We start from the raw sequence: 22,220 nt of genomic DNA, 5'->3' as shown, positions 1-22,220 counted from the left end.
CTTTTTTTCTCATAGAACGCTCAAAACGGAGTTCCGGCACCTTTTTTGGATGGAACCTTGTAGGATAGGCAAGCCAGGTTGTATGACATGTGTGAGTTCCGGCACCTTTTTCTTACACAAAAAAGCACTGTCTATATCTATATCTATATATCTATACATCTATATCTATATCTGTCGATCAGAAGGTCGGCAGTTTGGCGGGTCGAATCCCGAGTGCCGCGTAACAGAGTGAGTGCCTGTTACTCGTCCCAGCTTCTGCCAACCTAGCAGTTCGAAAGCACGTAAAAATGCAAGTAGAAAAATAGGGACCACTACGGTGGGAAGGTAAAAGCGTTCAGTGCGCCTCTGGCATCTAGTCATGCCGGCCACATGACCACGGAGACGTCCTCGGACAAGCGCTGGCTCTTCGGCTTTGAAACGGAAACGACTAGCACGCATGTGCGGGGGAACCTTTACCTTATTATCGCCCAATATTAAATATAATTTCCCTGCCTAGTCAGATTTTTCAACCACTTCATTTTTATGATATGGAAGCAAGTAATGGCAGTGTGTATCTGTACTATATGCCTGTACATAACACCCACACAAACACACACGCACACACAAATCTATCTATCTATCTATCGATATATCGATATAGATATATAGATATAGATATAGATACACACACACATACATTCATACACATACACATACACACACATATATAATCAGTCTCTGGGGTTTCCTTTTTGTTTTTACTTTGTCTCATTTATACACAGAAGAAGCTATTTTAATCTAAGATAATTTGTAGCAGAAATTAGCTGGTAATTGAGAACCATAAATTGTGAGCTAAGCAGTGGATGTCCACTTTCCCCCGTCTGCAACACTGCTCATCTCCTCTTACCAGCTGGGTGCAAAACAAAGTAGAACAGGGCACTTTCTGAGGGGGCCAGGATTATAGTATGGTTAAAAGATTGGACTTGGACCAGAGAGACCCAATTCCTCTCTGCCAGGTGACCACAGCACTCAGTGCACAACTGGTCACACTCAGCCCCAGCTTGTCTAATGGTGCTGCTGTTGCAGGGCTAACATTAGGAGAGATTCCTTATGCGAGTTATCTACCAGCCTGCACAAACACTTCCTGGCTATCCAAAGGCACGACCCACTATCCCTCGTGTCCATCCACAAAGAGTCAGAAGGACACAAGTTTCATCCAGCCGGGACCACAGTTGTAAGCCAAGTGAAATCAAGGGGAGAAAGAGGATCCCTTGAAGCCTGATTCTCCACCAATAAGTCAATAAACAGATGCATTGACATCGACCCAATCTACCAACTGCTGAGAATGAAAGAACTACTTTAACCGCTGCCCCGAAGGCAGCATTTAAAACGAACAAACAGGCACCCCAGCACACAGCAACAAAAATCACAACCCCCCACAAGAAACCAGACCACGTCTCGACAACAAGAGCCAGCCAACCAAACAACCCGAAACCAGACTATGACTCAGAGGCAACCAAACAAACACCATTTATATCCCACAGACGATGCTTAAACACCAAAGACCATAGTCCGTCCCAGCAACAACAACCAGCCAATCAAACAGCTCGAAACCAGACGGCGACTCAGAAACATCCAGACAAATAACACCCACACCAACTTATATCACACAAAAAGGTATTTAAAGGCCAGTGCGAGAGACGAGCACAAATCAAAGCGCACTGAAGATGTCCCCCCGAATGGAGACAAAACATTTGCAGCCAAATTGCCAAGCTTGGAAATCAAACCAACAGCCCATTCCTTATACAAGTATTTGTCAACCTTAGCAGCTTGAAGATGTATGGATTTCAACTCCCAGAATTCCCTAGCCAGCAAAGCTGTCCACACATCTTCAGGCTGCCAAGGTTGGCAAACACTCCTTTATGCATTTAGCATTTAGCTGTAGAGAAAGAGAAATACAAGGAAGGAAGGAAGGAAGGAAGGAAGGAAGGAAGGAAGGAAGGAAGGAAGGAAGGGAGGGAGGGAGGGAGGGAGGGAGGGAGGGAGGGAAGGAAGGAAGGAAGGAAGGAAGGAAGGAAGGAAGGAAGGAAGGAAGGAAGGAAGGAAGGAAGGAAGGAAGGAAGGAAGGCAACAATAAATTAAATCAGTAAAAACAAACATAATCAAAGCAAGTCAACTCAAGGAGGCCATTTTCTTTAATAAGCATTCAGTGAAAAACATCCAGCATTCTTGTTTGTCTCAGGAACAGCATTTCCCCCCCCCCAAGATGTTGCTCTGAGTCAGAACCCCAACTGACTGGAACCTTGGCACAGCCCAAATTAATCGAGTAGCCTTGGAGGGGCCCCACCTGAGACGAACAAGAAAGAAAATTCACATTTCTCCTACCTCAAGTTTAATCTCCAAGCAATAAAAAAAATCTGTCTGCTCCCTGGAAAGCTGCTGATTGCATGCAGCTGTCCTGAACAGCATGGAAAGAGGCCTGAGAAAGACTGCGAAGTTTACTGATTGTTGCCCAGGAAATATTTTAACCCTTTAATTCCTGATATTGTCGCTATCAATATTATCCAACAGTGTTGGCTATCAATATCCAGTGCTTTTTTGTGTAAAAGAAAAAGGTGCCGGAACTCACACATGTCATACAACATGTCATACAACCTGCCTTGCCTACCCTACAAGGTTCCATCCAAAAAAGGTGCCGGAACTCCGTTCTGAGCGTTCTATGACAAAAAAAGCCCTGTCAATATCCAACTGTATTGTATCAATATGAGCCCTGAATAAAGTCATCTTGTTATTATTATTAATTATAATTTCATCCTATTTCTCTTCCAATTGTCACCACTGACTGGCAAATGACATTAAAAAATGCACAATTGATTTCATTTGTTGGATATGGTCCTTTAGCTAATCAACAAAAAAACTAAACTGAATTAGTCTCTAGCACACAGAAGCCTTCTAAAAATATTCTGCAGTCAAGGTTCAGGATTATTTTCTTCAAAGTCCTAAGACATTAAGAAAACCAACCTGTGCCGGAATTGTGCAACTGGGATGCTGAAGATCCAATATAAGAGAACATTTGTCGCTCAAGAGTTGAAATGAGGAGTCCTTGGTGCTCTCCGAGCTTGGATGTTTTCTTGCAGATGTTGCACTACCCAACTAGGTTACATCATCAGTGCCAGAAGGGAGTGGGGCTTGGAAGGAAAGGAGTAAGAGGATTTTGGGGTCCTTGGTGCTCTCTGGGCTTGGTTGTTTTCTTGCAGATGTTTCATTACCCAACTAGATAACATCATGAAATGTCTGCCACAAAACAACCTCTGCCTCTTAAGCCCACAAATTGCTCTTTGTAACTCAGAAAGAAGGTCTCGGTGTTCGGTGGCCTGATTGTTTTGCTTGCTGAGAAATCATTTTTTGTGCCCAAAAGTGCCTGCAAAAGTTCACCTTAAATAGGGTGCTAACCCTCACATTTTTGTTCCGAGACCCTAATTTCTCAGGGTCATAAGGGAAGGAACACCAAAGCAGCATCTATTTAGAGTATCTTTCATTAACACAGAAAACCCAATCAGCTTGATTATTATTTTATGATCCCATGTGCCACTCTTGACCTCACCCTAACTCAATCTTTTTGACTTGATTTATTACCATCTAAGTATCACAGTCATCTTGGCCTGGGCAGCCAATCAATTCTAGTATTTAATTTTTGTTTTTGCTTGATTGGATCCCCGGGTTGCTGACTTCTTTCACACAAAAATCAATACTGTATTCTTGGACTCAAAATGTACTGTGCCACGGAACTGCAATACAAAATTAAAGGTTTCTTTTCCACTCACATTTGTTCTTGAAAACACTGTGTTATGTGATCAACAGGGAGGGAGGGAGGGAGGGAGGGAGGGAGGGAGGAAGGAAGGAAGGAAGGAAGGAAGGAAGGAAGGAAGGAAGGAAGGAAGGAAGGAAGGAAGGAAGGAAGGAAGGAAGGAAAGAGAACTGGGCCTGGCACATCCATTTAAGTTGGCAAAGGCTTCCTACTCACAGCTTCTACCTACTATTGTAGCAGATGTAATGGGTTCAGGAGACGCCTAAATTGTGTCCCACTTCTTTCCAAGGCACCACTCTTCCATCCTGAGCAACAGAGATTTGTTAATACTGACAATCACTCTTTATTTTATAAATAACCATATAAATAATTTTATGAATGAATGAATGAATGAACGAATGATCTTGCTAAAATCCAGCATGCAATGAAATGTAGTAGTCTGATTCCCAAGAGGGAGGGGCGGATTGAAGAGGAATAACTCCACCCAGATATCATGTGTAATAGTTCTCTCAGAATATAGTTGCAGAGTGTGGAGTGCTTGAGTATGGCAAGATCCTGTCTATTGGTGTGAAACAATAAAGAACTTGGCTTGGAAGAATCACCATGTGTCTGTCTTGGGAGGCCTGACAAGCATTAGTCTGTTTCACTCCATCCAGTCCATCCCAGCCTCCAAGCACCCACCATACATGTAATCCTCTCTTAACAACTGTTCTCTTAGTGACTGCTTGAAGTTATGGCAGACCTCCCCAGAGCTACTTATTACCTGTTTTCAAGGTTCCAATGGCCACAGCCGCCGCCGCCCCCCTCATAGTCACATGATGGCATTTTGGGTGCTTGGCAACCAGCTCGCGTATAAAGCCATTTGCAGCATCCCACAGTCATGTGTCCATGATTTTCGTGGTTGTTTACTTCTGACCAAAAAACATCCATTGGGGAAAATGTACTGCAATGTTCGCACAGGGAGCACCGCAAGAAGATCACAACATTGGGCACAGTCATGTGATAATGACCACCACGACTTATGACCACAATTCTGTGTTCAATTACAGGTAGTCCTCAACTTACAGCAGTTCATTTAGTGACCACTCAAAGTTATAACGGCACTGAAAAAAGTGACATATGACTTTTTTTTGACACTTATGCCCATTGCAGCATCCTCATGGTCACCCCTGGGGTTGTTGAAAACTTTTGAGATGTCCTGAATCCTTGTGATGTATTTGAGTTCAAGACTCTCTCACTCAATTCTTCTTTTAAAGTTTCATTCTTCCAAAATGACTACAAGGTAGTCCTCAACATACAACCGTTTGTTTAGTGACCAGTCAGAGTTACAAAATGTTTTAAAAAGTGACTTATGACCACTTTTCACCCTTATGACCATGGCAGCATCCACGTTATCACATGATCAAAATTTGGACGATCGGCAACTGGCTCCTATTTATGACGGTCGCAGTGTCCCGGGGTCACGTGATCCCCTTTTGCGACCTTCATACAAGCAAAGTCAATTAGGGGGGAGCCGGATTCACTTAACAGCCTTGTTACTCACTTAGTAACTGCAGTGTTTCACTTAACAACTGTGACAAGAAAGGTTTTTAAATGGATCAAAATTCACTTAACAAGCGTCTCGCTTAGCAGCAGGAGTTCTGGACTCAGTTGTGGCTGTAAGTCAAGGATTACAGGGCCTATATGACATGAAGGTTCTTTGGATTTTTGAAGAAAGCTCGAATATAAATCTAAGAAATCAAACGGCAGACCCAGGCCAAAGACTCATACAAGGACACAGCTGGGGAATTGGGGCTCATATAAAAGGAGAAAGCACACATATATTCAGGCATATATTGAATACTGACACCGTAAGCAGAAATGGCTAAGTCTGGCTCTATCAACCTGTGCATCCCAGGGACCCAGGCCTTCAAACGAGCAAGAAGATAGTGACTGAGATCTGTTCAATGGTCATACACAATTAGATTGCATTTTGTAATATTGTGATTTATATTCTAAAGCTATATTGAGAAGGGCCTTGGATTTATTTTTAAATACAAAAATGATGCACACTTACCTTAAAAAAAATATTTATTTAGCATGTGGCATCTACAGAGGTCACGCAATTAGTGATATACAATACTAATAAAACACATTATACACACAAACACAAATATATAGTTCAGGAATGTGAATTATCTCAGTGCAGCCACATTAGAAGCAGTTAGATGTTTAGCTATCGAGTTATAACATCTAGCCCATTGCGATTCTATGGCGCCATATTAGGCAGATTTTATCATGGATTTAACTCAATTTAATATTTTAATCTCACATATTGTACTACACATATGTGTTCGTTTAGTGACTGTCTGAAGTTACAGTAGCACTGAAAGAAAGTGACTTATGACTATTTTTCACACTTAACGACCCTTGCAGCATCCCTACAGTCACGTGATCCAAATCCAGATGCTTGGCAACTAACTCATATTTATGACGGTTGCAGTGCCCCGGGATCATGTGATCCCCTTTTGCGACTTTCTGACCAAGTCATTGGAGAAGCCAGATTCACATTTTACTAACACATTGTACTGCAGTGACTCACTTAACAATTATGGCAAGGAAGGTCGTAAAATGGGGCAAAATTTACTTAACAAATGTCTTGCTTAGCAACAGAAATTTTGGGTTCAATTGAAGTCGTCAGTTGAAGTCGCATATATGTATATATGTATATGTATGTATATGTATATGTGTGTGTATGCATATATGTATATGTGTGTATGTGTATGTATGTGTGTGTATATGTTTGTATGCATGTGTGTGTATACACATACACAAACGCATACATATATACACATATGTATGTATGTATGCATGCATGAGCTGAAGAAGCTTCTTGGATGAGAAGCGAAACGTCTTCAAAGAAAAACAAGAAAGTCCAGTTGCCTCCTGAAAAAAACACCTTTGGGCTAACTATGACCTAACATGACTGAGAATCTCCATAGACATATGTATATATGTATTTGCTGATGCTCTACTTAAACAAAATGAAATAAAGTCACCAAGTCTTACCTTTCCCAGTGGCTGCAAACATTTGGATCATCTGGGTTTAAGGAGAGGCTTGTTTTTAGAAGGAGAGAGAGTACAAAGGCTCTGAAATTCCACCACAAGAGTAGGAAGACCATCTTTGCTGTCTCTGAATAAAGAAAAAAAAAGATGTTGGACAAACAGGCCACTGTTTCCTACTAAACCAGCCGGTTTATTTCAAGTTCATGCCTATTTTAGCATTTGAAAGGATGCAGAGAAAAAAAGACACCCCCCCCAAACCGAATACATTCATCTTCAATTCTATTCATAAGAAGGAAAGAAGGATCCATGACCAAACCAATATATTCAAATATTTAATCCTCTCTTCTCCAGGAATCAACTATTAATAAAATTACTGATTCTCAAACACAATGATTGTTAGGCAGTTCCACACAGTTTTTAAAATAAAATGCCTTTGACTAGTGGTTGTATTTTATTAATTAACCAGCATTTCTCAACCTCAGCAACTTTAAGATATGTGGACTTCAACTTCCAGAATTCCCCAGCTGGCTAGGGAATTCTGGGAGTTGAAGTCCACATACCTTAAAGTTGCTGAGGTTGAGAAACACTGATTTAGAGGCTTAGTCCTTACTTGTCCTCTCCATATGAACAAATCACCTCAGTGTCCTTAATGGTTTCTCACACATGCTGGCTGGGGAATTCTGGGAGTTGAAGTCCACACACCTTAAAGTTGCTGAGGTGAAGAAACATTGAACTAAGCTGCTATATCTCTTGGGGTCTCCTGCTTGTGCAGGGGGTTGGACTAGATAACCTCCAAGGTCCCTTCCAATTCTGTTATTCTTTTACTAAGGTACAAATTGACTGCAGCAAGATTAAACAGCCTCACACCGGAAAAGAGATATTTGCTTACAGTATTGTGTGTAAGACTAAAATTGAAGAATATGCTAAATTAACACTATATATCCATAATACTGTAGAAATTTAGCAAATTTAAGCAGGAATGATTGCCATATGTACAATATATCACAGAGCAAGGCAGTTTAAACATTTGGGGTATATTTTAAATTTTTAGAAATTGAACAGAAACTAACAGCCATTATGAATATTTGATGCAAAGTTCAAATATCACTTCAAAGTAGTTTAACTTTTTCTTTTTGCAGTTTTTAAATATAGCAGTCTTGTTATTTTATCTTTCTTTGTATTTCAATAATTTAACAATAAAACGTATGGATTATAAAAAAAACACCAAGAGAGACTCTTATCCAGGGAACAGAACAAGCTAAGCAATTGTAACAGTGCAGAGAAAAAAGAAACCTTTTTGAGCTTCAGTTAAATAAAATCTTCCTTTTCTGACTCTTAAAAAGATCTGAATGTTCAATTGACTGATTGTTGGTCAAATAATAGCCAAGAGCAGGGGTAGGCAACCTTGGCTCTTTTATGACTGGTGGACTTCAACTCCCAGAATTCCTGAGCCAGCATGGCTCAGCTTGGAACCTCTCCCTTTCCCCTCAGCATGGCTGGCTCAGGAATTCTGGGAGTTGAAGTCCACAAGTCATAAAAGAGCCAAAGTTGCCTACCCCTGGTATAGGGTCTCCTGCTTGAGCAGGGGGCTGGACTAGAAGACCTCTAAGATTCCTTCCAGCCCTATGATTCTATGTTCTATGCTTAAGACGTGACATAAATCAAAAATTGGCCTATTTTCAGAATAACACTTTTTCTTTCACTGAAAGACATCAGCTTTCATGATACATTGTTTGTTACATGTGAGACAAATTATAAGTACACTATCAACTAGCAATTGTGAATCCACTGTTATTGAGACATGCATTATGGAGTCCTTGATACACTCTGAGCTGAGGTGTTTTTACTGCAGATGACTAACTTTGGAGACCGTCCAAACCAGGACACAGAGGCAAGTGGGGGATCAGTCTGGAATCCCTACAAGGCACAAGGGGGTGAAGTCAGATCTCCCCTCGCCTTTGAATGCCATTGAACCTGATCTAGTCTTACCCAGATGCAAACTTTCAGTTTGAGAAGATTCTGTCAATAGGCTTGAACAATAACGCATCTGATTGAACTTTTCAGGTGTGGCTCTGATGGTTTGCGCCCAGCACCAACTAGGCATCATCTTTAGGGCTAGAAAAGGGTGGGTGTGTTAGTCTTTGTTTATATAAAAGAGGCTTGCTCTGCCATATTACTGGGAGTGTGTTTTTTTTTCCTTGGTAGTTTCTCGATTAGGCTGTAATTTGTTGTAATTTGGGTAATGAAATATTTGGAAGATGTTTCTGCTGTTGTTGTAAGTTGGGTAATGAAATGTCTGCAAGAAAACAACCAAGCTCAGAGAACACCAAGTACTCCACAATTCAACCCTGAGCTACAAATATTTTTCCTACTGGTCCAAGCAATGTGCCTGAGATCTGGAAGCCCCCCTGGGGCCATCTGCCCTACCCACAAACCTTTTCTTCAGCAGTCAGGGCCTGTTCTTTAGGCCCACAAGATCTCCCCACCATATAACTGTACCTAAACGCTAGACAGGGACGCGGTGGCTCAGTGGGTTAGGACGCTGAGCTTGTCGATCAGAAGGTCGGCAGTTTGGCAGGTAAAATCCCGAGTACCGCATAGCAGAGTGAACGCCTGTTACTCGTCCCAGCTTCTGCCAACCTAGCAGTTCGAAAGCACGTAAAAATGCAAGTAGAAAAATAGGGACCGCTACGGTGGGAAGGTAACAGCGTTCTGTGCGTCTTTGGCATCTAGTCATGCCGGCCACATGACCACGGAGACGTCCTCAAACAAGCGCTGGCTCTTCGGCTTTGAAACGGAGATGAGCACCGGCCCCTAGAGTTGGAAACGACTAGCAGGCATGTGCGGGGGAACCTTTACCTTTTTAAACACTAGACAACACTAACTTTAGCCTGCTTTAATGCACTCCCAATAATAGTTCTTGAAGGCAGATATTGAAAATATCTGTATGAGTTAAGAAGGGCCTATTGAAACCATAGTTCATGTCCTGCACGGTCTACCTTATCATTCTTCATTTAATGAAATATCCAGGCCAATCCAATTTATTTTATGTTATTACCAGACGATTTCTTTGAATTTGGACAAATGTTGTTACACTGTTTGTAAAACCAGAAATAATTTGATCACACCAATGATCTAGTCATGAACTGTTTTGTGCATCTGTTGATTGTTGTATTCTGCTCAGTGAGTATAATAAAGGTAGCTACGTATGTGTGGTTGTTGAAACATTTTAAGATGGCCTGAAACCTTGTGAATTGACTTTCTCACTCAATTCTTCTTTTAAAGTTTCATTCTTCCAAAAACGACTACAGGTAGTTCTCAACTTACAACCGTTTGTTCAGTGACCAGAGTTACAAACTTTTAAAAAAGTGACTTATGACCATTTTTCACACTTATGACCATTGCAGCTTCCCCGTGATCACGTGATCAAAATTTGGACACTTGACACTGGCACGTATTTATGATGGGTGCAGTAACCCAGGGTCATGTGATCCCCTTTTGCGACCTTCTGACAAAGTCAATTAGGGGGGAGCTAGATTCACTTAACAACTGTGTTACTAACTTAATAACTGCAGTGATTCACTTAACAACTATAGCAAGAAAGGTCATAACATGGGGAAAAACCTCACTTAACAACTGTTTTGCTTAGCAAAGGAAATTTTGGGCTTGTGATCATAAGTTGAAATCTGTACTCAGAGTTCTCCTCCTGAGCATCATGGGAGGTTGAAATCTCTGCTATTACTTTGTCCCTCTTCTGATTCCTGATGTGAAACCTTCATCCCATAATTCTTTTGCCAAAGGTCCAGCTAGGGCTGATCAGGATTTCTGGTGGCTGGAGGCCCCAAGGAAGCCACTACTATTTTCATATACGTACATTGAGTAACAATTGATAATTGGAACAGAAGTTATTTAACTATGCCAGCTTTACAAAAGTGTGTCATAAATGAGATGCAGAAACTGCATGAAATGAAATGAAATGAAATGCATGGAAGCACCAAAGTAGACAATGAGAAGACAAAACTTAAATCTGATTTGAAATGCATTTAAAATGAATTAAATTTCATCTTTTTTACTTCCATTTACACGGAATTAAAGTTAAATTAATTCTATGATCTACAATGGTTCTTGGCTCTGGCTGGTGGCAAGAACTTGTCTGACTTTGACAAGCTGAAGCTAAACAAGGATGGACTTGGCTACTATTAGGATAGGAGGCAACCAGAAGTCCTAGGACTGTAAGCTACCTTAAGAAGTTGAAAAGAAGCAGTCCACAGGAAAGCCAATCCTTTATCATTGCCAAGGGACCAATACTAGCATATAAACTTATGTCCTCAGTTACAGGTAGTCCTTGACTTACAACAATTCGTTTAGTTACAATGTTCAAAGTTACATTGGCATTGTCAACGCTGCTAATATCAGATGTTCTCGCTTTGACAACATATGGAGATGCAGCCTTTTTCTTTCCTATGCTTTACTCTTAGAATTAGATGATACTGGGGGGAGGAGGAGGAGGAATGTGATGGGAGTTAGCAGGGCTTTTTTTTCTCATAGAACGCTCAGAATGGAGTTCCGGCACCTTTTTGGGATGGAACCTTATAGGGTAGACAAGGCAGGTTGTATAACATGTGTGAGTTCCGGCACCTTTTTCTTTTACAAAAAAAGCACTGGGAGTTAGTTAGACATAACAATATTGTAATAGTGTATGAACTCAGGGGCTTTTGAAATAAGAGATGATAAGAAATGGCAGGTTGGAGAACTGGAGGGAAAGCCTGCATTTCAAACTAATTGGAGAATGTGATTTATGACTGCTAATTAGAGGAGGGAATTGTGCTTGATACTATGTGCCAAAGGGGCGGAGAATTCAGATTTTGGCTTCGACCACGTATGTGCCGATGCTATGCTGCTCGAATAAAGATTCTTTAAGGTAAACAATGCCTCAAAGTTCTTTGAAGAGTTACATCTGTCGGAACCATGACATGAAGCCAAAATCTGAATTCCCCTTGAAATTGAAAAAGTGACTTATGACCATTTTTCACATTTACGGCTGTTGCAGCATCCCCTCGGCAACTTATTCATATTTATGACGGCTGCAGTGTCCTGGGTTCATGTGATCCCCTTTTACAACCTTCTGATAAGGAAAGTCAAGAGGGAAGCCAGAGTCATTTAACAACCATGTTACTAATTTAATAACTGCAGTGATTCACTTAACCACTATGGCAAGAAATATGGTAAAATGGGGCAAAACTCACTTAATAACTATCTTGCTTAGCAACAGAAATTTTGGGCCCAATTGTAGTGGTAAGTTGAAGACTATTTGCCAAAGCACCTGAAGGCCAGGCAAGGAACAACGGATGGAAACTGATCAAGGAGAGATTCAACCTAGAAATAAGGAGAAATTTCCTGTCGGTGAGAACAATCAACCAATGAAGCAGTTGGCCTTCAGATGTTCCAGGTGCTTCATCCCTGGAAGCTTTCAAGAAAAGACTGGACTGCCATCTGGCTAATGCCTCCTTAAGTAACACCAGCTGCCTGCAATTAGTGCAGGTTCGAGTCCCACCAGGCTCAAGGTTGACTCAGCCTTCCATCCTTCCGAGGTAGGTAAAATGAGGACCCAGATTGTTGGGGGCAATTAAGCTGACTTTGTAATAATGCCGCTTGGGGGGTGTATGAAAGCCCTAATAAGCAGGCATATACATAGAATGAAGGCTACTGCTAAGCTTGTAAGCCGCCCTGAGTCTTTGGAGAAGGGCGGGATATAAATGGAATTAAAATAAAATAAAAATAAAAAATAAAATGGTGTAGGGCAGGATTAAGCAATCTCGGTTCTTTTATGACTCATGGACTTCAACGAGACAGAATTCTGGAAGTTGAGGTCCACGAGTCATAAAAGAGCTAGGGTTGCCTACCCCTGGTATAGGGCCTCCTGCTTAAGCAGGGGGTTGGACTAGAAGACCTTCAACGTCCCTTCCAATTCTGTTATTCTATGACTACCTGTACTCAGACCACCTACTGTTACATGTAACCCATAAATGACTTCCTTTCAAATGTAACTGGCATTCACAGAAATATTGCTCAGTTAGCATCTATATTAACCTTAAACAGAACAGCAGGACCAATATTTCATTCCTTTGCTTGGCCACACTTCAAGGAAGAAATCAGAATTCCTTAATTTTCTACAGGAACCCCTATTTAAAACCGGAGAGGCTTCTTTCAACTAAAGAAAGTCAGTTGAAGGAAACTTGAATTTCAACCATCTCACCTTGGTATGCTCTGAATCCCTTCTGGTTACAGACTGGCAAAGTTCAAAGTCTTCATGGGTAGGCAGAAGAAAGAACCGTGACCCCAAAGATGTTCTTTTGAATCTGCAATGAGATAATTCCAGATACAACTCAACAAAAGAGGAAGAGTCAAAGAGATTAAGTAACAAAAATTCTAGGAAAATGCATCTGTTTGAATCAGGAACGCCTAGTGTTTGGGAATGACAGGATACTAGACCAAACATTTGTGCAAGGGCAAAACTGGGGAAGATGGGTCTTAAGCGGTCAACTGTGATGGGTCCCCAGACCGAGTTTTTGCTCAATTAAACCCAAAGTAAAACTTTGGCAAGGCATAAAGGAAAAGCATTCAAGAATCAATGTCTGTGAAGATTCTCAGTCATCCAGGCCATGGTTCTCCAAAGGTGCTTTTTCAAAAGGCAACTGGACTTCGTTTTTCCTTGAAGACATTTTGCTTCTCATCCAGGAAGCTTCATCAATACTGGCAGGATGGTGGGGGCTACGGAGGGATTAATTCTGACAGGATAGGGTGGGAGAAAAGATCGTATTTCTTTGCAGTCATCTGGTTGTTAGTACTCTCTCTGAGAGCTCTTGTGTTCTGTACCAGCCTGCTACCGGCCCTGCAACAAAAGCAGGGACGACCCCTTTACAAACGGCAAGAGGCTGGAATAACGTCTGCCACATTTATTACTACAAAAACAAACAAGACACGAACCAAGATACAGGAGCTTTGAAACACTATCCGAGCGGTTGCTTTCAGCAAACCAGCCCTCCCCACACATTCCCTTTATAAAGAGTTCTGGGCGTGGCTTCTCTCTGCCTCCTTCCGAGAAGCCCCATTGCCTTCCTCTGTTTACTCCTACTTGACTGCCTCCTGCGTCGGGCGTCCTTGAACAGGGCCAGCTGTGGGTCATCTTCATCCACAGTCAGGCTCACACAGCTGGGTCTCCATGGTGACCAAGTGGGAGGGGCCTGCCTGAGGGCAATCATCAGCAAGATCTTCAACCCCCTCAGCAAGGTCTTCAACACCCCCCTCCTCCTCTGAGTCGTCCGACCCAACTGCCGAACCCACAGGCTGACCCTGAATCACAACATCTTGAGGCCACTTGGGGGTTTACCTGTGCCCTCAGGGTCACCTGAATCAGAGTGCAAATGGGGGTGGCATCTTCTTGGGGCTGCTGAGAGGACTGTGTTATAGACAGGAGACAGGTGCTGAGAGAGGGCTGCTCAATTTTTACCACTCTTTCAAACCAGTGGTCCTTTCTATCTACGTTAACATTGTCAGAATGAATCCCTCCGTTTTCCTCACCATTCTGCCAGAACAAATGAAGCTTCTTGGACAAGACGTGAAACGTCGTCTTCTTCTCCCTCAAGAAAGAAACTGTCCAGTTGCCTTTTGAAAAAGTTCCTTTCAGACCCGAGGATCAGACTTTTAAGGAGAAACTACAGATTCCAAATGCAAGAAACTGCTCAACTTTCCTTGCTGCGCGTAATGGAAACAGACCAGAGCACAGGGCAAGAGTGAAATTCGTTCAGTTGAACAAATCCTATTTTCAAGGGTGATTTTTGCAACGTATTCTCAAATCGTGTTTCTGATTATTTCAAAGTAAGGTAAAGGTAAAGGTTCCCCCGCACATGCGTGCTAGTCGTTTCTGACTCTAGGGGCCGGTGCTCATCTCCGTTTCAAAGCCAAAGAGCCAGCGCTTGTCCGAGGACATCTCCGTGGTCATGTGGCCGGCATGACTGGACGCCAAAGGCGCACGGAACGCTGTTACCTTCCCACCGTAGTGGTCCCTATTTTCCTACTTGCATTTTTACGTGCTTTCGAACTGCTAGGTTGGCAGAAGCTGGGACGAGTAACAGGCGCTCACTCTGTTACGCGGCACTCGGGATTCGACCCGCCAAACTGCCGACCTTCTGATCGACAAGCTCAGCGTCCTAACCCACTGAACCACCGCGTCCCTATGTATTTCAAAGTACCTACACCTTATTATTATTATTATTATTTATGTGGCGGACTTCGTGAGAACTTAAGGAGAGATTTTCACAGGCTTTTCATTCCGTCGGGGCGCAGACTGCCTCGCTCACAGAAGGCACAACATACGCTCCACGTGTTTTCCCAACAGCCTTTTCCCTCGGAAATCCATTTTTCCCTGATTGCTTTTATGATACCTCTTTTTGAGCGCTGCCAAATACAATGTCTCAACATTGTAGTAATATTAGTTTTTACTCGCAGGATGTCACCAGGGAAAGGAAGAACACCGTGCTTTTAAAAGCAAGAAAAACCATTGCGTTTTCTACAAGCCCTGTGGAACTGCCTCGAAGAAATTAATTCAATGAACTGCTCGGTTCCTCTTGATGCAGTTATGAAATTTGCCGGACAACTGGAAAAGCATCAAGAAGTGAGCACACTCCAGAGGGCTGAATCTATCCAAGGTCCCCATCGGCAGCCAAGAACCAAATTGTTTTTCATAAAAACCTGAGCAGGTGGGTAAAATGAAGGAATGAAGGTTTGACCCCGGGCTCATCTGGAGATGGAAAAAAATGACCCCAGAAGAAAGACAGGAGCCAACAGAATTTGCAAAGCAAGCCTTGATTGCAACAAAAACTGTATGGTTGTTTTGGATCATACAGGTAGTTTGCAATGGCACTTGTCACATCTCATGTCAGAAATCCAGGAAGTAGGAGGGGCTGCCACAAGGCAGAAGGAGTCAGGCTGTTCACCAGAGCACCAGAGGGCAGGACAAGAAACCACAGTTGGAAACTGACCAAAGGGAGAAGCAACCTGGAATTAAGGAGAAACTTCCTGACAGTGAAGACAATCAACCAGTGGAACAGAAGTTGCCTCCCGAAATTTTGGGCGCTCCATCACTGGAGATTTTTAAGAAGAGACCGGACAGGCACCTGTCTGAGATGGTATAGGCTCTCCTGCTTGAGCTGGGGGCTGGACTAGAAGACCTCCGGGGTCCCTTCCTGCTCTATTCTGTTCTGTTCTAGGAAAGGGGGAATGATTAATATTTAATTTTTTAAAAACCATAAAAATATAAATTTATATCATTTTAACCCAGTGCTGGGCCACATCAATGGCAGAGATATTTCCAACCAGCAAGTCAGTCTGTGTGCAAGTCAGCCCCAGAGGGCACTGGAAACACCAGTGCTGAAAAAAACTGACTTATGACCATTTTTCACACTTACGACTGTTGCAGCGCCCCCCTCCCATGGTCACGTGGACGCAGGGCAACTGGCATGTACTTATGATGTCATGTGATCCCCTTTTGCGACCTTCTGACAAGCAGAGTCAAGGGGGAAGCCAGACTCAACAACCGTGTCACTAGCTTGACAACCACAATGATTCATTTAATAGCTATGGCAAAAAAAGGTCATAAAATGGGGCAAAACTCACTGAACAACTGCATCACTTAGACCAGGGGGAGGCAACCTTGGCTCTTTTATGACTCGTGGACTTCAACTTCTGATTGTAAGTCGAGGTCTACCTGTATCTCCCTTTGCCTGCCTCTACTATTTGGTCTACATGTACAGTGATCTCCCTGTCAAAGGAACATTTTTCCTCACTCTCACCCTGCCAACTGAGAAGCAACCGCAGTGGGGAACCTAGTAGTATCCTGGGATCAGAAGGAGCCAGTCAGAGTAAAAAGGAAGCAGGGAATATGTAAGGCAACAAGCTGCCTTCTGTACTTCCCTGGGCCTTTTCTGGGGGAAAGATGGGTTTGTGGACATTCAACATCCCCTTGGGCAACGTCCATATTGATCTCTAGTGGAATGAGGCTACTCTTCAGAACCCATTCAGATCTTCTTGAACTGATTTGGTAAACCCGACCATTAGCTTTGACCCAATCCTCCTCAAAATCCCTTCCTTCTCCATATTTGGAATACAGATATGACTTCTGCTTCCTTCTTTGCTCCTTCTGATATCCCATTCCTGCTACATGTGGTAGGCAGGCAGGTTTGACTGGAAGAGCTGCTGTCTGTCAAATAGACGCCGGGATTCACCACCTACCCTTGCTGTCCAGAAGCAGCAGAAGAGTCTCCCTCAACCAGGGCATCCCCCAACCTCCATAATTCAAGGTCCCCAACTGGATGCAAAAGGTAGGAAGCAGCAACCCATGAGGCATGAGCTGCTCAAAAACCTCAAGGACGCATTCACTCAGAAGTTAACCACTATTATTCCATTTGGCGTACACAAGAGCTAAAAAGAGGGGTGGGAGAGCTATGGAGGAAACAATTGACTAGATAGACAACAGATAGGTAGATGATGATAGATAGATAGATAGATAGATAGATAGATAGATAGATAGATAGATAGATAGATAGATAGATAGATAGACAGACAGACAGACAGACAGACAGACAGACAGACAGACAGACAGACACAGAAATTTGATGATAGATGATGGATGGATGGATTGATGGGATGACTAGCTAGCTAGACAAACAGATGATGGATAGATAGATAGATAGATAGATAGATAGATAGATAGATAGATATAGACAGACAGAAAAGTATACTGAATGAACACTGGTTTCAAATCTCGCGTTTCTTGTCTAGAATTCAAGAAAAAAATGTACAAATAAACACAAAGCACATTGGCTTCAAACATCATATTTCTTTTCAAAAATCTCTGCAATTCACTACTCGTATTGTTTGGGTATTTGAACTCCAATCACGGCAAAGCAACTACTAATTCTATACTTGTGCTTGTTTTTGAATTATGTTCCAGAGGAAAGGGGAACGGAAGGAAGGTGGGTCAGAATCGAGCTCTGAATCTGAGCTTTTAAAGAAAATAAAGAAATAAATAGTCCTGCAAAAGGCAGTTGATGGGATGTTGATCTGTTTTATTATCATGTAACCTGGATACAAACCTTTCTGAGTTTTTAGATTAAAGTTAATTTGATTCCCCTGCTTAAATGTCAGCAAAGAGACTGTGCTGATCTTCTGTCAGTCCCACAACTCAGGAATAGAAGAGCAGTCCTCGACTTATGACCATAACTGAGCCTGGCAATTGCAATCATAAGTCATGATGATCGTAAAACAGGTCATCATGTGACCAAACCAATTTTATGATTTATTTTTGTGGTGTCTGTTAAGTAAACCCACTCTTCTCTTTGGGATAGTTTTTGCCAGAAACTAAAAATAAGCCCAGGTTTCTGCAGAAAACATCCTAAATGCAGACTGATTCCTGAACACCCAAAATGCAGTCCCATGATGTCAGGGATGTTGGGTGGGCAGTCATGGAACTTTGGAATAAGGTCATAAGTACCTTTCCGGGGAGGGTCTGTTGTAAACTGAGGACTAGTTGGAATTGTTGGTATTAGCAAAACCAGAAGAGCCTTTAAAGTTATCACAGAGTTCATGGGATTACGCCTTAATTTTGATGGAAAAAAATACCTATTATTACACATGCTGACAGCACCAAGGTTAGCCTTTGCACAGAGACGGAAAGATAATGAGACACCCTCAGAAGAAGAGGCAATAAATAAGATTTTATCCTGTGCTGAAATGGATAGGTTGACGTTAGAACTCAAGGATAAGAGTGAAACAGATTATTATGAAATCTGGAATAAATTGTATAATTGGTTGGAAAAAAAATATATGGAAAAACTGTCTGATTCAGCAAAACACACAGATCGAGAAAGATACTGGTCAAAGGAAAAAATATTAAAGTGAAAATTAAGAAAATAGATGATGGGATCTCCCAGAGAGAATATTTTAAAAAGAAACATTAGTTTGCATATGTGGATTATGGATTATAGAAACCAATTGCTAATGATTTTTCTTTACAAATGTAAACCTAGCAAACACACTGTTAACCAACTCTTAAGTGATTTATGTTTTTAAAAAAATCAATAAAATATATGAAAAAAAATGATGAAAAAAGAAGAGGAACCATGAGCGGGAGCCATATTATCTGAAGGGTCGGTGGTCTCTGAGCTTAGCTGTTTTCTTGCAGACATTCCATTACCCAACTAGGTAACATCATCAGGGCTAGAAGGGAATGGGGTTTGAGCTGATGATTGCCTAGTTGGGTAATGAAATGCCTACAAGAAAACAATCAAGCTCAGAGAGCACCAAGGACCCCACAGTCATCCTCCTCTTCCTCCTCGCCAGGAATAATAACATTTCTTACTGTCTTCTACCTGTGCCTAAAAATTACTCAAAATATGTAAATTTCTCTTTACTGAGAATTGCATCAAGCCTTTTTTTTTTGAATGGTTAATTCTTGCATATTTGATTGCGATTTTTGAAATGTTATGTAGTGTCTTCAAAGAATAATTGTACTCTAAAAGGAAATAAATATCTATCGGGTAATAAAAAAAGTGAATTTAACTAAGATTTCTTTTTTCTCCCACTCCACAATGGTGGGGGGAGGGTTTTTTTAATTAATATGAGGTTGGATGTTTGGAGTAATTTTATACAATACTGTGGCTTGCTTGGTTGTTATTCTTCCAGTTTTGCTTTGCTTTTAATATTTTCCCATATCTGTGGCTGTCTCTAGCCCCTTTATTTTTGAAAACGGGAGCGGGGAATTGTGTATCTCGCTCTGACTGAAAGAAGCTCAGTTCCCATATTTCATTAAAATGGTTTAACATCAGATATTATGATCTGATTTAAACTACAAACCTGGGAATACTTGAGTCACATGAATTAATTAGCATTAAAAGTCAGAGTCGAAAATAAGGCATTATACCTCTTATTCCCTCCAGACTTTGCTTGTGCCGAGTCTCCCATGGTATTTGGAGACAGGAAAAATCTACGTCACTGGTAGCTGAATCGCTCAGAAGTAGCTGCTTCAAGTATTTAGGAGTTGATCTAAGTGATGTAGATTAATAATAATATTAAAAATATTTTCTTCATGTGCACTTTGGAGACTTTTAAAAATCAAAATCTTGATTTATCATGCAAATCCTCTTTGAAGGCTGGAAGATTTTACTCTTGACGGTAAACAGAGTCCACTTCATTTATTCTGGTAGCATTGGCAAGTATTCCCTGACAATTTGAGCCAGGGGCATTCTAGGGTCTGGAGAATGTGGGCACACTCACAAAATGGTGTTAGAGATATGGCACCAATAAAGAATATTTGCAGCTCAGTGTTGAAATGAGGGGTCCTTGGTGCTCTTTGAGCTTGATTGTTTTCTTGCAGACATTTCATTACCCAAATAGGTAACATCATCAGTACTAGAAGGGAGGAGGAGGAGGAGGAGGAGGAGGAGGACAAGAAAGTAAGAAATACATAAGTGCAAGGACAGGATTTGTGTAGAGCCCATAGGATTGGAGGAAGAGCTGCTACCAAGGCACCACCATTCAGATAAACATGGATTGAGCCAGGACCAAAAAATAAGTTGAGAAAATATCCCAGACAAGCCCTTTCTTAGTTCACATGAAGATAACGGGAGGGATGAGGAAGCATGTTCAGAATTGTGAGATTCTGTTGCTATAGCTATTACAATAAAAGTAGTCCTGACCTACACCGGTGGTCATCCACTTACAAAAATTTGTTTAGCAACCATTCAAAGTTACAACGGCACCAAAAAAGTGACTTACAACCAGTCTTTGCACTTACGACCACTGCAGCATCTCCAAAATCATATAATCCAAATCTGACCAGTATTTATAATAGTTGTAGCATCCTGGAGTCACCTGAGCACCATTTGTGACCCTCGTACGGTCGCCTTCCTTTTTTCCCACCCTACCCCTTTTTTCCCCCACCCTACCTTACCAACAATTCCAAGCAGTCCTCGATTTACAATAGACCCCTTCCTGTGAAATAGATACAAAGCCTCTTCGGCTTGTCTCTTGGACTACAGGTAGTTCTCGACTTAACAACCATTTGAAGTTACAACAGCACTGAAGAAAGTGACTTATGACCAATCCTCACACTTACAACTGTCACAGCATCCCAACAGTCACATGATCAAAATTTGGACACTTGGCAATCGGCATGTATTTATGACAGTTGCAAAGTCCTCAGGTCACGTGATCACCGTTTCCATCCAGATGTCATGGCCCCTTCAGGGTTTGGAGGAGGATTGGTGATGGGAAGTCATGCCAGGAGCTGACGGCGATGCTGTCCCGGACCCCTCAGTTATTGGGGGAGGTGGTCAACCAGATGGAGAGATGCCTGCCTTCACAACACAGGGGAGGATCGGCCGCTGACCGGCGGTGGTGCTGATCGGCAGCCAATCCCCTCTGATGAGGAACAGCTGCCTCCTCCACTGATCCAGGGGCAAGGAGAGTGGAGCGCAGGCAAGCCCAGAGAAGGGCTGCAAGGCTACTTAGGAGGAGGTCGCCCCACCGCTCCTCACAAGGAACGCCTGGAGGGGAGTAACTTAAAGAGATGCTGTGGGGAGTTAGTCTTTGCCGGGAACAATTGTTTGCTTCCCCCCCAGCTATTATTCGGGCCTGTTGCTGTTTGCCTCCCTTGGAAGATGGCTCTTCACATTTTGTTTTGGATCTCGCCCTCCTCTTGTGGCATAAGTTTGGCCTTTGCTTCTTTGGGGCTTTGGAACGGCTTCTTTTAATAATAATAATAAAGTTGGAAGGGACCTTGGAGGTCATGTAGTCCAACCCCCTGCTCAGGCAGGAAACCCTATACCATTTCAGACAAATGGCTATCCAGTCTCTTCTTAAAAACTTCCAGTATTGAAGCATTCACAGCTTCTAGAGGCAGGTTGTTCCACTGGTTAATTGTTCTAACTGTCAGGAAGTTTCTCCTTGATTCTAGGTTGCTTCTCTCCTTGATTAGTTTCCATCTGTTGCTTCTTGTTCTGCCTTCAGGTGCTTGGGAGAATAGCTTGACTGCCTCTTATTTATGGCAGCCTCTTAGATATTGGAAGACTGCTATCATATCAACCCTTGTGCTTCTCTTCCTTAAACTAAAAGGTAAAGGTAAAGGTTCCCCCACACATGCATGCTAGTCGTTTCCAACTCTAGGGGCCGGTGCTCATCTCTGTCTCAAAGCTGAAGAGCCAGTGCTTGTCCAAGGACGTCTCCGTGGTCATGTGGCCGGCATGATTAGACGCCAAAGGCGCACGGAACGCTGTTACCTTCCCACCGTAATGGTCCCTATTTTTCTACTTGCATTTTTACGTGCTTTCGA

The 22,220-nt window shown here is 42.2% G+C and overlaps 1 protein-coding gene across 1 annotated transcript in view; it reads right to left on the bottom strand.

Moving 5' to 3' along the window:
- The window catches only part of MEGF11 (multiple EGF like domains 11), a gene marked incomplete at its 3' end in the record, with an annotated part of 413,211 nt that extends 406,311 nt beyond the window's left edge, over nucleotides 1–6,900 (bottom strand). The window contains 1 exon segment of the mRNA XM_081337571.1: nucleotides 6,836–6,900.
- Between the last annotated feature and the right edge of the window lie 15,320 nt (nucleotides 6,901–22,220).

Source organism: Vipera berus (genome assembly GCF_964194415.1).
Source record: "Vipera berus genome assembly, chromosome: 12".
NCBI classification, from domain to species: domain Eukaryota; kingdom Metazoa; phylum Chordata; class Lepidosauria; order Squamata; family Viperidae; genus Vipera; species Vipera berus.
This window is presented reverse-complemented; position numbering and strand designations above follow the sequence as displayed.